This window comes from Mauremys reevesii, linkage group 2 (genome assembly GCF_016161935.1).
Source record: "Mauremys reevesii isolate NIE-2019 linkage group 2, ASM1616193v1, whole genome shotgun sequence".
NCBI classification, from domain to species: Eukaryota; Metazoa; Chordata; order Testudines; family Geoemydidae; genus Mauremys; species Mauremys reevesii.
Window position 1 is genome coordinate 127,677,980 of NC_052624.1, and position 15,855 is coordinate 127,693,834.

A 15,855-nucleotide genomic window follows, 5' to 3' on the forward strand; every position below is an offset into this window, starting at 1 on the left:
GAGGAACCCGGAGACCCCGAAGTTACACAGACCACCACTATGAGTACCACAGTAGGAAGCAGCCGGAGGGGTGGACTAGCCATTGTCCTGATGATAGTCAGTGTGTTGCATACGGCTCCCCAATGACTCATAGGGTCCTGGGGTGAGACCTAATGAAGCAGGGAGGGCCCATGTCCCCCTACCCTGGCCGCCAACTCCCACTCCCGGGGTAGCAGCCCACACACCCCAACTGGCCGGTAGGCCATACAACCCCGCCTGGAGGGAAACTCTATTGACTTTGGCAGATAGGCCTTGCTGCTCTGCAAACCCAGGTTATCCCTATTGACTCTAGTCACCAGGAGTTACTGCCCTGCGAACCTGGAGAATCTCTATTGACTCTGGACACTAAGCTCTTGCTGCCCTGAAAACCTATGGTATGTCTATGGACTCTGGCCACTAGGCACCACTGCCCTGCAGAGAAGGGCTACCCCATTGATATAGGTCATGACACTTTATCGGCCTGTGGATCAGGATGATTACATAGACTCTGGCCATTGGGCCTTACAGCCCTGCAGATCAGGGCAACTCTATTGACTTTAGTCCTTAGATCTCACTGCCTACAGACAGAGGGCAGCTCGAAGGACGGGTGAACTCACCCTGCACTGGACAGGGTCTCCTCACCCCATCACACCCTTCTTCAAGGAATCTCAGCCCCACACAAATACCTGGCTCAAGACCAACTCTGTCTCAGAAATAGGCTCTAATCAGAGACCCAGGCAGAGAGCAAACTCCTACTGCTTCTTCAGCTCCCTCTGTCCCAAAGCTGTCTCTACACACACCCTTGCATTATAACATAAACACAGAATATATTCCCAAGGGTCAAAACTTGCTCACTAGCTAAGAAAAATAAAGTGGAAGATGGTGTGCAACAGCACCACCTAGAGATGTCTGCCATAAAAATACACTGCTCTAAACAAGAATGTCCTTCATAAAGGTACTTTTTCTTTACAAGAAACTAGCAGCCAGGTGAGACAATTGAGTATTACATTACATAGCTACATAATAAAGCTTAGACATGTGTCTTTGAAGAGCTAACACAGCAATTCTCAACCTAGGGGTCACAATCCCCTATCCTGAGGGATCATTACCAGGTTTCAGAGGCTATTTTTTAATCCTAATTGGGAGGGAGAACCTGACGTTTATTTTTGTTATGATATGGGGTCAACCTATTGAGAAATTGAGAATCACAGATAACAGATGGACTAATTAGAAACCGAATTATTTGCTGTATAGCTGATAAGCAGTTCAAAGCAAGGTTATTGTGAGCAATTGACATTGCAAAGGAAAGTAGATATTTTCAGAGTTAGTGAAAACTATGACCCCAAAAGGAGTGAAAGAACTAACATTCATATCAAGGCGTAAAAACAGAGTACTAGATTAAACAAACAGCTGAGAGCAGAGATTTTCCCCAATAAATTTGGAGACAAGCCCAGCACAGTGCAAAGGTATACAAAGGGTACAGTGAAATACATGCAGTTAAAGCAACCACTTTGCAAGGATGTGTCACTCTCAGCACAAATTTCAAAGGAAACAACACACAGCAGGAGGAATAGCTACTGTTACTACTCTGCCAATGACAATGAAAAACAGCAGGAGCAATAAGAGTAGCAGAGATAACTGAAGAGACCACAGTATGACCAGTGGATCTTCATTTATTATTAGTTGAGTAAAGTAGTTTTGATAAGCTAAAAATTGGCTTGAACATTTGCCCCAACCTCAAACTTTGTGCATGTTTGATACATTTAACTTTTAATAAATATATTTTTCATTTGTTTGTTTCTACACTTCCTGGTTCTGACCAGGATTAAGAGCAAAGGTGTCACAACACATGACCACAAGAAAAGGTTGTGCTATTTCCATCAGGGCTGCCCAAATTGGCAAGTGGGGCAATTTGCCCCAGGCCCTGCAGGGGCCCCCACAAGAATATAGTCTTCTCTAGTATTGCAACTTTTTTTAATAGAAGGCCCCTGAATTCCTTTGCCCCAGGCCCCCTGAATCCTCTGGGCAGCTCTGATTTCCATCCCCATTTGGCAGACTTGAAAAGTTCAGATAAGAGTCAAATGAGTAGGTGTTTATCCATACAGAACCTCTGAAAATCTTGAAGTTCACCCCTCACTAATTCTTACACTTGGGAAGATCTTTGCTTTAGTTTGTGGGCCAATGTCATTTAGGAATACATTCCATTTAATATCCAGGCTTCGATATTAAAATGTCATCATGTTCTGAAATGTTCTTAAAATATAGTTTTGTCTTAGTTAATCATGTCCTAGCTAATGAATTACCACCAATCCTCAGGACTCTGGCAGATTATATCTCCTGCACTAATACAGCAAATAACTGGCTAATATTTGAAAAGCTGCCCTAATTGAGGTATACAACCTCAGTTATCTAAATATAACATTCATTTGGATATTTGAGAGTTTGTATAAATGAGGCTCACTGAGTTTAAAGGCTTTATAGGCATGCATTTTGGATTTAGCTATATTATTAACAAGTTGTGAGCCATGAGTGAATTATGCAGTTCATCCCAAACAAGAATGGAAGATATATACCAGATCAAGAAAATAATAGAGGTATCCATATGTAGTCTTGACAATACAAATAAGAATACAGGGAACATAGTGCAACTTAGGTCTTTTCCCCCAGGTAAGCCATAAGCTTGATTTGTTTCAATGTCCTTGTGAATTGATACTTCATAGATCATAGACACTTGCATGACACGAATTATTCAAACTTATGGAAAGAAATGACAAATTTTCTTGGCTCGTTTCAATCTACATATTAACCATGGATCTTCTTGATGCATCCCCTCACTTGCATATATTTAAAAAAAAAGACTCATGACTTAGATTGTAAGCTCTTCAAGGCAGGGACTGCTGTTTTGTTGTGTTCTTACAGTGCATAGTATACTGTGATTCTGATCTGTGATTGTGGACCCTAAATTCTACCACAATACAAATATTATTTTTAATAAGAATAATAATAAAATAAATAAAAATGTGATATTTATATCAGGATAGGAGTAAAAATTACCATCTGACATATCTCCAACAACGATAATATCCTGTGTGCACCAAGTCTGTCAAAAGAATAATTTTTTTGGAGAGATTGAAATTTTGATTATACCCAATGGAGGACACAAAGCTAGTTTGTATATAGAATTTTGTTTTCTTTTCTAGGTATCTCACAGCAGTTGTTGTGACTTACAATAGGTGATAAATTGGAAGAGACACAGTGGGTAAAGACTAAGGGCTAGATTGTGTGCTTATAGGCATGTGGCCTGAGTAGCCTGGCTAGCTCAGTTGGTAGCGCATAAGACTCTTAATCTCAGGGTCATGGGTTTAAGCCTCATGTTTAGCAGTGTGTCTTTTTTGGGAGGGGATAGCTCAGTGGTTTGAGCATTGGCCTGCTAAACCCAGGGTTGTGAACTCAATCCTTGAGGGGCCTATTTAGGGAACTGGGGCAAAATCAGTACTTAGTCCTGCTAGTGAAGGCAGGGGGCTGGACTCAATAATCTTTCAAGGTCCCGTCCAGTTCTATGAGACAGGTTTGTCTCCATATATTATTTTTAAGGAGGAGGGATAGCTCAGTGGTTTGGAGCATTGGTTTGCTAAACCCAGAGTTGTGATCTCAATCCTTAAGAGGGCCATTTAGGGAACTGGTGGGGGGGGGAAGTCTGGGGATTTGTTCTGCTTTGAGCAGGGGGTTGGACTAAATGCAGTCCCTTCCAACTCTGATATTCTATACACATGGTGGGGACCCAAACAAGGATGAATTAAGTCATAAATAAACATATGCCTAGGGCCCTGGCTCATGGAGTCATGTGATAATATTAGAATGTATGTTTTAATTAAAAAAATATTTCTGGGACCTGGTCCAAGACCTCTGAGGTCAATAAAGAAATTCTCATTGACGTCAGTGGCCTTTTGTTCAGGGTCCTCACCACCCTGGTTTCAACAAATTATAATTGGGGGTCTACCTCAGATCTGACAATTCAAAATATTTGAAATCTTGTGAAATCAGTTGTTCCTGAAAGACTCATGCTTCCAGAAGGGAAGGAAGCCAGTCTACCTCAGTATCCTTGGGAGTTGGGAAGGTTGGTTGGCCATACATTCTGTCCACTTCATGTCTATTAACAACCCTCCCAGGTAAGGGCCAATATTTTAGAAAAACTGTTAAGCCAAACACATGAAGTTTTCTGCCCCTCTCTTGCAGATGTTTCTCTGCGAGGTTCTGATCTACCCTTGCCATGATAGCAGACTTGCTGAAAACAATCAGTAGATTCAGAAATGCTGATTAATGTTTAAACCTCTTTATCACAAATATATTTCACATTTCATAAACAAAAGGAAGTTTTTGTTCCCATTAATTCAAGCCTTTCAAACTGGAGAGCTGAGCAAAGTGTGGTGTGTACAGTTTAAAGATTTTCAGTAAGTACATCAAACCTCTCTCTTTTCAGTAAAAGAAAAGTCTGCTTTTCTTACAGGAAGGGTAATTTAAGTTGAAAGTCACTGTCTAGAGTCTGTTTCTTACATTATTTTTATGAATGATTCAATTAGCTTTAATGAGTTAATAATGCATTTGTGCTTACAAACCTGCATAGAAAAATGCCTAATAACTTACAAGTAGTTCTCAGTGTTGTTACAGAACACAACTACAGCAAATGCACGCATTTGAAATGTTGCGTATTTCACTCTATCAATAGCCAACTAACTGCTTTATACCATAAGCCATTTAGATTGAAATAGTCAACCCTGAAAATTAAGCTAATTCATTTGTAGAGACTGCTGACAAGCTATAATGATCTGATAAGCAGATTGTAATATCCATGGCTTCTATTATGCCTTTAAGCCACAGCAGGAAGTGAGGCCACACAGGGAGGCTCCATGTTGATATCCAGAAAGTAGCAAACACATACCCAAAAGGGTCTGAGTAAATTTGATCTAGTACTTTTGGCAGTTTCTTGTCATAAGATGATGGAAAGTGTCAGGTTACATGCTTACTTACACCTCTGTCCCTTTTCAGGTCTCTCAGGGTATATTTACACTGAGATAAAAAACTCGCAGCACCGAGCATTAGAACCAAGGCCAGCTCACCTGGGCTCTGAGACTCAGTGCCATGTGTCTTTTATCACAGAGAAGACATAACCTCTTCGTTCATCCCCTCGGGGTGAGGCCCAGGGCCTTCTTCTAGTCTGGGGTAGAATTATGTAAGTCTCTCACTCCCAGAGTGGGCCCTGGGCTACAGTACCTTGTGTATCATTTGTTCTTATCCTGCAGATCTGACTGAGTTCAGGACCTGCAGTTCTTTCCATTGGGAGTCGATGACCAGAGGCATACAATGATCAGACAGCCTTTTAAAACCAAAGTATTTGATATTTTGCAGCATGATCAAAAAGGTTTTAAAGAAAAAGGCTTTTAAGAGAACAAAGTTTACATGCATGTCTGTCTTACCATCCCCTTATGGTGATGTAGGCAGGCCTACCTTCTCCACAAACTTCCAGGAGATCCCTGTATGTCGCTCTGGTTCCCCTGAATAACTATCCCCTTTTCTTGAGGGAGTCTTCCTTTTTAACCTGCCAGGGTGTTTTTGTTCTCATATGTTCCCAGGCCTTTTACTGTCCTGATTCAAACCAGTTTTGTAGGTTAACTGGAGAGGAGACAAAATGTTCAGAGTTACCAGTTCTGACCTTGTCCCTTTACAAGCCTCAAGTGTTTGCAGAGGAGTGGTTTATCTTGCACGCTTTTTTCCCTTCCTGCTTGTTTTTCCTGACAGCCTCCTATTAAATTAAATCAATTTACCCTGTAACCATTTCAATAACCAGGTCAACATATAACATTCATAAATTATTTCAGAGCAGCTCCAAATCCACCTCAGAGAGACGTACAAATAATTTTATTTTCAGCGTGTGATGTATTTGTGGGTGGACGGAGGCATGAGAGTAACACAGACATCTACTGGATGGATGAGAAACCTGCTTATGTGCACAGTATATCAGTCCCTGCTCTTAGATGCTCTTTTAGTCCATATTGCATGGCTTTGAAAGTTGAGTTCTGTTCCTCATATTGTCTGTATTACTCTGATGATGTCTATGGGATTGAATGCTGTGTACGTCAATACAGAATTTGGCCCTCAGTGACTGTGTATCCAGTTATAGACCATTACAAGCAATAAAGGTCTCAGTGTTTCATCTCTTAGTGCCCAGTCCCACTCAGCATCCTGTTAAGTCAACTGACATATGGGTTCCGCTAGTGCAGCCAGGTATGGACAGAACTTGGACAGAAAATACATAATTCCTAGGAAATGCTGTACCCCTTTCACATCCATTGCATCTGGCATGTCTTTGACTGCTTTGAACTTGTTGGGATCTGCTTTCAGTCCCTCTGCTGTGAGCCGATGTCCAGTGTATGTCATCTCACACTGTCTGAATCACAATTTTCTGGGTTGAGTTTTATGTTCTTATCCCTGAATTGCTGTAGAAAAGCTTGTAGTTTTCTGTCATGGTCTTGTCCAGCTTCTGTATCATTGTTCCCTTCAACTACAATGAGAATATTATCTTTCCCATACTTGGGTGAGCCTTCTCTGGAACACCTCTGGTGTTGGACTTACGCCCATCAGCACCCATAGCATTATGCATGTTAGGCACAGTGCATGCCATTGGCAGTGGCGAGGAATAGCAGCACTGGACACCCACCTGCCCATGCAGGTTTGGACCTGTAGCCCCACTCTTATGACAGAGGGGCTGCGGGGCCAAAACTGAGTGGTGCTGTGACCCATCCCTCCCACCCCTTACACCAGGTCATAATGCCACTCACTCATTTTTAGTCCCTCTGCTACCCCCATCACGGTGTAAGAGCCATGGAGCCAAACCTGAATGGGCAAGCTGGGCACTGGGGCAGCCAGTTCTCCTCCTTGCCACTGCTGTGGGGCCAGCTCCTGTACCAGGGCCTGGGCTTGCCTGGTCTTTCTGTGTGCAGCCATCTTTAGCAAACAAATAGTGTTGCAAAGATTGTATATATAACTATAACAAAGAACAAGATTGTCAGACACATAGATGAACATAATTTGTTGGGGAAGAATCAACATAGTTTTTGTAAAGGGAAATCATGCCTCACCAATCTACTAGAATTCTTTGTGGGGGGTCAACAAGCATGTGGACAAGAAGCATCCAGTGGATATAGTGTACTTAGATTTTCAGAAAGCCTTTGACAAGGTCCCTCACCAAAGGCTCTTAAGCAAAGTAAGCTGTCATGGGATAAGAGGGAAGGTCTTCTCATAGACCAGTAACTGGTTAAAAGACAGGAAGCAAAGGGTAGGAATAAATGGTCAGTTTTCAGAATGGAGAGAGGTAAATAGTGGTGTCCCCCAGGAGTCTGTACTGGGACCAGTCCTATTCAACATATTCATAAATGATCTGGAAAAGGGGGTAAACAGTGAGGTGTCAAAATTTGCAGATGATACAAAATTACTCAAGATAGTTAAGTCCCAGGCAGACTGTGAAGAGCTATAAAAGGATCTCTCAAAACTGGGTGACTGGGCAACAAAATGGCAGATTAAATTCAATGTTGATAAATGCAAAGTAATGCACATTGGAAAACATAATCCCAACTATACATATAAAACGATGGGGTCTAAATTAACTGTTACCACTCAAGAAAGAGATCTTGGAGTCATGGTGGATAGTTCTCTGAAAACATCCACTCAATGTGCAGTGGCAGTGAAAAAAACAAAGAGAATGTTGGGAATCATTAAGAAAGGTATAGATAATAAGGCAAAAAATACCATATTGCCTCTAGATAAATCCATGGTACACCCACATCTTGAATACTGCGTGCAGATGTGGTCTCCCCATCTCAAAAAGTTATATTAGAATTGGAAAAGGTTCAGAAAAGGGCAACAAAAATTATTAGGGGTATGGAACAGCTGCCATATGAGGAGAGATTAATAATACTAGGACTTTTCAGCTCAATAAAATCATGACTGGTGTGAAGAAAGTAAATAAGGAAGTGTTATTTACTCCTTCTCATAACAAGAACTAGGGGTCACCAAATGAAATTAATAGGCAGCTGGTTTAAAACAAGCAAAAAGAAGTATTTTTACTAGGTCTGTCAAGCAATTAAAAACATGAATTGTGATTAATTGTGTGATTAATTGCACTCAAACAATAATAGACTAGCCTTTATTTAAATATTTTTGGATGTTTTCTACATTTTCAAATATATTAATTTCAATTACAACACAGAATACAAAGTGGACAGTGCTCATTTTATATTTATTTTGGATTACAAATATTTGCATTGTAAAAAACAAAAGAAATAGTATATTTCAATTCACCTAATACAAGTACTGTAGTGCAATCTCTTTATAATGAAAGTTGAATTTACAAATGTAGAATTATGTATAAAAAATAACTGTGTTCAAAAATAAAACTTTAGAATCTACAAGTTCACTCAGTCCTACTTCAGCCAATCGCTCAGACAAACAATTTCGGTTACAATTTGCAGGAGATAATGTTGCCCACATCTTGTTTAAAATGTCACCTGAAAATGAGAACAGGCGTTCGCATGGCACTGTTGTAGCTGGCATCGCAAGATATTTACGTTCCAGATGCGCTAAAGATTCATATGTCCCTTCATGCTTCAACCACTATTCCAGAAGACATGCGTCCATGTTGATGACGGGTTCTGCTCGATAACAATCCAAAGCAGAGTGGACCGAGGCATGTTCATTTTCACCATCTGAGTCAGATGCCACCAGCGGAAGGTTGATTTTCTTTTTTGTAGTTCGGGTTCTGTAGTTTCTGCATCAGAGTGTTGCTCTTTTAAGACATCTGAAAACATTCTCCATAACTCATCTCTCTCACATTTTGGAAGTCACTTCAGATTCTTAAACCTTGGTTTGAGTGCTGTATCTATCCTTAGAAATCTCACATTGGTATCTTCTTTGCATTTTGTCAAATCTGCTGTGAAAGTGTTCTTAAAATGAACATGTTCTGGGTCATCATCTGAGACAGCTATAACATGAAATACATGGCAGAATGTGGGTAAAACAGAACAGGAGACATACAATTCTCCCCCAAGGAGTTCAGTCACAAATTTAATTAACACATTATTTTTTTAATGAGCATCATCGCCATGGAAGCATATCCTTTGGAGTTGTGGCCGAAGCATGAAGCAACATATGAATGTTTAGCATATCTGGAATGTAAAAACTTTGCAATACTGTCTGTGCACATAAATACCTTGCAACGCCAGCTACAAAAGTCCCGTGTGAATGCCTGTTCTCACTTTCAGGTGACATTGCAAATAAGAATCAGACAGCAGTATCTCTTGTAAATGTAAACAAACTTGTTTGTCTTAGCAATTGGCTGAACAAGAAGTAGGACTGAGTGGACTTGTAGGCTCTAAAGTTTTACATTGTTTTGTTTTTGAGTGCAGTTATGTAACAAAAAAATCTACATTTGTGAGTTACACTTTCACGATAAAGAGATTGGTACTACAGTGCTCGTATGAGGTGAATTGAAAAATACCATTTCTTTTGTTTATCATTTTTACAGTGCAAATATTTGTAATAAAAATAATAATATAAAGTGAGCACTGTACACTTTGTATTCTGTGTTGTAAATCAATATATTTGGAAATGTAGAAAAACATCCAAAATATTTAATGCATTTCAATTGGTACTTTATTGTCTAACAGTGCAATTAATTTTTTGAATCACAGTTAATTTTTTTGAGTTAATCGCATGAGTTAACTGCAATTAATGGACAGCCCTATTTTTTACACAACGCACAGTCAACCTGTAGAACTTCTTGCCAGAGCATGTAGTGAAGGCCCAGACTATAACAGGGTTCAAAAAAGAACTAGATAAGTTCATGGAGGATAGGTCCATCAATGGCCAATAACCAGGATAGATGGAGATGGTGTCTCTAGCCTCTGTTCACCAGAAGCTGGGAACGGGCAACAGGATGGGCCGCTTGATGATTACCCTCTGGGGCACCTGGCATTGGCCACTGTTGGAAGACAGGATTTTGGGCTAGATGGACCTTTGGTCTGACCCAGTATGGTTGTTCTTATGTTCTTATGTCAGTATGCTGCATTCTGTACCCAGGTTTAGATGCAAAAACCCATTCCTCACATCACACACAATAAAGATTCTGGCTTTGGAGAGTTCTGACACAATGTCTTCAATTATGGGCAGTGGATGATTGTGTCTTTTCAATGCCTAGTTCAGTGGCTTTCAGTCTATGCAGATGTGTAATTTGCCCGATGGCTCCTTTACCATTACCATGTGGCGTATCCAGGCTGCATTGGTCTCTAAGGTTGCTATGTTCTGTTCTGTTCTTCAGACTTTCAAGCTCCTGGCATACTGGACTACATAATGCCACTGGAATTTTCTTTTGAGGTAAGCACATAGAGTCCACTGTGGGGTCTACTTCCAGTTGCAACTTTCCTTTGAGGTACCTGCACCTTTGAAAACATCCCCATGTGCTTTTAAAATGTTAATTAGGCTCTCCCTTTTGCTTCTTGCAGTTCTGGTGATGCACCCTGCTCAGATCCACAGCTTGTGTGGCTGTATTCCTCAAGAGGGTTCTGTGGTGCTTACCATCCACTGCTGCAAACTTCAGTTGGTTCTATCTGTTATATTTCAAGTCATTTACTATGAGGTCATATTTCCCTACAGAGTACATTATGCTGTCGTGGTACATTGTTCCAGTGTGTCTGCACTGTAGTGGGTATGTGCGAGTCCAATTCACCCAAAGGAATCACATTGAAGGAGGCCCCACTATCCAGCTGAATTTGCACAGGAAGTTTCCTGTCTAATGGCTTGAACCTGATATGCTCTTAGACTCAAGGAGAGCGTTATGCAGTTCTCACTAATGTCTGATACACTCTCCCCCTCAAGTCTGAATGAATCTTTCTGAGACCTTCCCCCGCTCTCATTCACACTGTTAAAATGGTTGAACTTGCCACCTTCCTTGCAATGCTGTTCTAGGGCAGGGCCCTTCTACTTTACCTGCTCATGCTGCACCACACAGTAAATGCACCTCTATCTGGGTATGAAACTCTGGCCACTGCTCTTCTTTGCTATAATCTCACTGCATGTACTTCTGGGGGTGTTACGTCCCCTAGAGCTTTGATCCTGTCTATTGAGGCTTCGGCTGCATGCCCCATGTCTAAGCATCAGTCTCACGTGAGATCATCTTCCCGTTCTCCCAAGTGCCACAGACTATCCTGTCCCAAGTCAGGAATCCAGTCAAGTCCCCAAAATTGCATGTAGCAGCAAAAATGTACATAAGGCAGTAACATAGGGGTATTCTCTCCCCTTCAACTTGGTCTCTAGTGAAAAACCTGTGTCGCTCCACACTTTCGTTCTGCTGTGACTACTGTGAGGCTTGAGGCAGTGGTGAGCTTCGGACCGTTGCAGACCTCAAGGTAAAATAACAGTTTTACTTTCCTGCTATTGTCATAGTCCTGCAAGGCCAGGTCTGTGTGCAGCTCCAATTCCCCCTTCTACCAGGTCTGTCACTGGCTAAGTTTGTGTCTGCAAAATCCAGGGATCCAGGGGCTTCAGATTGAGTTGCATGGCTCATGCTGCCAACTGCTGCACGACAGAGAATTCACAGCTCAGACACTGCCACCATGTTTCATTACCAAAGGGTGAAGCTGAATGAAGGTTATGTTGAGCAAGTGGAACTTTATTACAGCCTGTGGAGTACTCTGTTCATATGGCTTTGTTGCCCCCATCCCAACTCCCCACGTTCTCTGTTTTTCTGGTGGCCCATCAATAGCACTCCTTCCAGGGAATATGGACCCCCTGACTCTAGTTCCACTGATCATGATACATTTAGTTCTGCTCTTATTTACACCATGCAGAATAGAGCTATTGGAGCTTTTCATCCCACAAAGACTTCATCTTTCAAATATTGTATGATATTGCTAATGGGTGCAAATGCATTCCACACATAATGTCAATGGAAGTTAATACAATATGTAGGGTGGAGTATGTCAGTATTTTTCAAAGTGAAGGAATAACCTGCTACGTATAGCATGAATGCGAGCTTTATCACACAGACATGCCAATATATCTTTGTCTCAGTTTTGATTTTCCATCTCTCCTATTCCAGTTCTAGTCTGATCATCATTATTAGAATTGCAGCCTTCAAGAGGGAAGATTGAATGGACAGCTCAAGTGAAGTATCTTGGTAGGAAATAGAGTTTGTCATCTCTCTGACACTCTCAAATTCAGCTGACTACCAAGTGACTAAAAGTCATTATTAACTGAAAGCTCTTTGGCACCCCTCTGAAATGAGTTGGTGGTCTTGGATGACTTGTTAGAAGATAGATATCCAGCTCATGAAAATTTGGCTGTGACTGACTCCCCTTTGGGAAGACTTAACAGAGAGGCCGGGGACTAACTAAGCAAAGAGCATGAGTAGATTGCAACTCATTCCTAGAGTTGCTCCATCCATACCAGGTCCATAGAAGGGTTGGACTCCTTGGTGGAACAGTATTGGGAAGTTTACACCACTGCTATGCAAACTGTATCTGTTCTGTGGATAAACTAAGAATTTCAGTCTTCAGGTCTGTCAATCTTTTATAAATAATACATTAAATTACTATATGTGAGCATTTATTATAGGCATGACTGATAGTACCACCTGTTATTAAGATTGCATGACACTTGGTCTCTTTACAATTACTCAAAAATTTCCCAGACTGTGGGCTGAAATTTTCCAACCCAGTGTGTGCCTTTGGATGAAGTATTTTGGAAAGTTTCAGACAAAACAGTTAAGCTGTTTCTGAGAATGATATTGGGGACAATATGTTGTTTTGAAATGTTAAAACAGGGGTCGGCAACCTCTGGCACGCGGCTTGCCAGGATAAGCACCCTGGCGGGCCGGGCCAGTTTGTTTACCTGCTCCGTCGGCAGGTTCGGCCGACCGTGGCTCCCACTGGCCATGGTACGCCGTCCCAGGCCAATGGGGGCTGCGGGAAGTGGTGCAGGCTGAGGGATGCGCTGGCCGCAGCTTCCCACCACCCCCATTGGCCTGGGACGGCATACCCCGGCCAGTGGGAGCCATGGTTGGCTAAACCTGCCAACCTACATACAGCAGGTAAACAAAGTCGCCCGGCCCGCCAGGGTGCTTATCCTGGCGAGCCGCGTGCCAGAGGTTGCCGACCCCTGTGTTAAAACATTCTGGTGAGCTTCTTCAAGAAGCTCTAGCACCTCCATGCTTTACGGCAGGGACTTAAAATTTGGCAGGGAGGCAGCTTTTGTGTCAGAGCTGTGTGGTTTGTCATCCCCATGAAAATCCATCCAACTTCAGCCTACTTATAACCTTTGAAAAATCTCAATTCGCACATGCTCAGTAGACACGTCTCAGAGTTGAGCAGCTAAAATTGTTGAAGATTCATCCTTACTGAGCATATTTCATCCCCTCACAGTTCTTACTGCCGAACAGATAGCATGTGTGCCATCCCCACAGAACAAATGAGCATGCTCCAGCCTGGAGCTGAAGGGGAACAGCCAAAATTTCTTTGTCATTGCTGCTCCTGGGCCTGGCTTCTGTGGGCAACAGAACTGAGAATAGGGAGCCTGCCTCTCCTGTGTTCTTACTGACTTATCCCCCTGCTGGAGCAAAAGCAGAATGGAGGAGGAAGCCATCTTATTCAAATGCAGAGGGAACAAAAGCTGCACAAGGATAGGCAGAAGGAAAAGGAGTAGATTGCAACAAGAAACCTAGTAAGACTGGAACTTGAATGGGATTGTGGGGAGAGAAACTATGACTGGGACTTCTTGGGGACTGGGCCATGATAAACAAGGAGACTAGTACTAAGACGGGGTGGAGAATGGAACTAGGTAGACAAGGAGACTAGGACTAGGAGCAAGAGGGGCTGTAGGGGAGGTTGGTACCGACTGGGCAATGAGTTTGGGATTGAGAGCTGGGGGGAGAGTAGGACTTGGAGCTGATGGAGGAGATGCTGAGACTGGTTGGACAAGGAGCCTGGGATTGGGAGCCAGTAAGTGAAATGAATGGGACTGGGAACCAGCTGGGGAGAGGAAATTGCAAACAGTTGGGAGCTGCAAGGAGGGGCCTCTGCTTTAACTCCATGGGAAGAGGCAGCATCAAAAGCAGTTGCAACTCCCAGCAATTTGCCACTGCCTCTACCCACAGCTGCAGCTCCCAGCTTGCCGGCTTCAGCAGCTGCCATGCAGGGAGGGGGCCTGGTGGTACCATGTGACCCAAAGGGGCCAGCAAACCCTGGCAAAAATCTGGGAGGGGCACGTGACTCCCATGTTCCCCCCCACATGTCGCCTCTGGTTTCTGCTCAGCAGGGATGGGGATCTCAGGTCTTCAGCCTTATGGAGCTCAGGTCTTCAACCTGAGGGGCACACCTGCTGGGGTGCAAAGCTTCAGTGGGATCAGGGCTGAAGCCCTGAGCCCCAGCAGGTGCCTCCCATAGGGTGAAGCCTTGAGACCCCCCTCCCTTCAGCGCTGAAGCCCCGAGCCCTGGCAGGCACACAGGTAGGTTGACCAGACAGCAAATGTGAAAAATCAGGACAGGGGGTGGGGGGTAATAGGAGGCTATATAAGAAAAAGACCCAAAAATCAGGACTGTCCCTATAAAATTGGGATATCTGGTCACCCTATGCACAGGGCTGAAGCTGTGAGCTCTGGTAGGCGCTCCCTGGCTCTTGAATTTCTGAAGATTGTCATATGCAACTCAGAAGGTCAGTAAGTTTGGCCGCCTCTGGTCTAGGTAATACTTAGTCCTGCCAGGAGTGCAGGGGACTGGACTAGATGACCTATCAAAGTCCCTTTGGGATTGAGGGTGGCAAGGTTCCTTCCCCACTCTGAACTTTAGGGTACAGATGTGGGGACCTGCATGGACACTTCTAAGCTTAATTACCAGCTTAGATCTGGTATCGCTGCCACCATTCACAAGCACTCCCTTCCTTGGGTAGCCTTGAGAAACTTCCCCAATTCCCTGGTGAACACAGATCCAAACCCCTTGGATCTTAAAACAAGGAGAAATTAACTATCCCCCTTCCTTTCTCCCACCAACTCCTGGTGGATCCAGATCCAAACCCCTTGGATCTAAAAAACAAGGAAAAATCAATCAGGTATTAAGAAAAAAGGCTTTTAAGTAAAGAAAAGAAAGGTAAAAGAAAACCCTCTGGAAGAGATTAGCATACCAGCTACTCTCACAGACAACAGATTCAAAACACAGAGGATGTTCCCCTGGGCAAAAACTTTAATACACACAAGAATACCCAAATTTGATAATTCCCTTAATGGTACCAAGACAAGTTACAAAGAAAATAAACATAAACCTATTTATTCCTTTCTAAAACTTACTACTCTGATAAGAGGCTGGTTCCTTGATCTTTTTCACTCGGCTGAAACTGAAAAACTGACTAAACAAAGGAAAACTTCCCTCCTTCCTTTTGAAAAATCTTGTTCCCCCATTGGTTCCTCTGGTCAGGTGTTAGCTAGGCTAGGTGAACTTCTTAACCCTTTACAGGTAAAAGAGATATTAACCCTTAGCTATCTGTTTATGACAGAGGGATAGCTCAGTGGTTTGAGCATTAGCTTGCTAAACCCAGGGCTATGAGTTCAATCCTTGAGGGAGCCCTCTGGGGCAAAAATCAGTACTTGGCCCTGCTAGTGAAGGCAGGGGGCTGGACTTGATGACCTTTCAAGGTCCCTTCCAGCTCTAGGAGATAGGTATATTGCCAATTATAAAAATAAAATACATTTCTATGAAATATTACCTCTGGCAGCTCATCCAGGATGACAACAGGGGGATT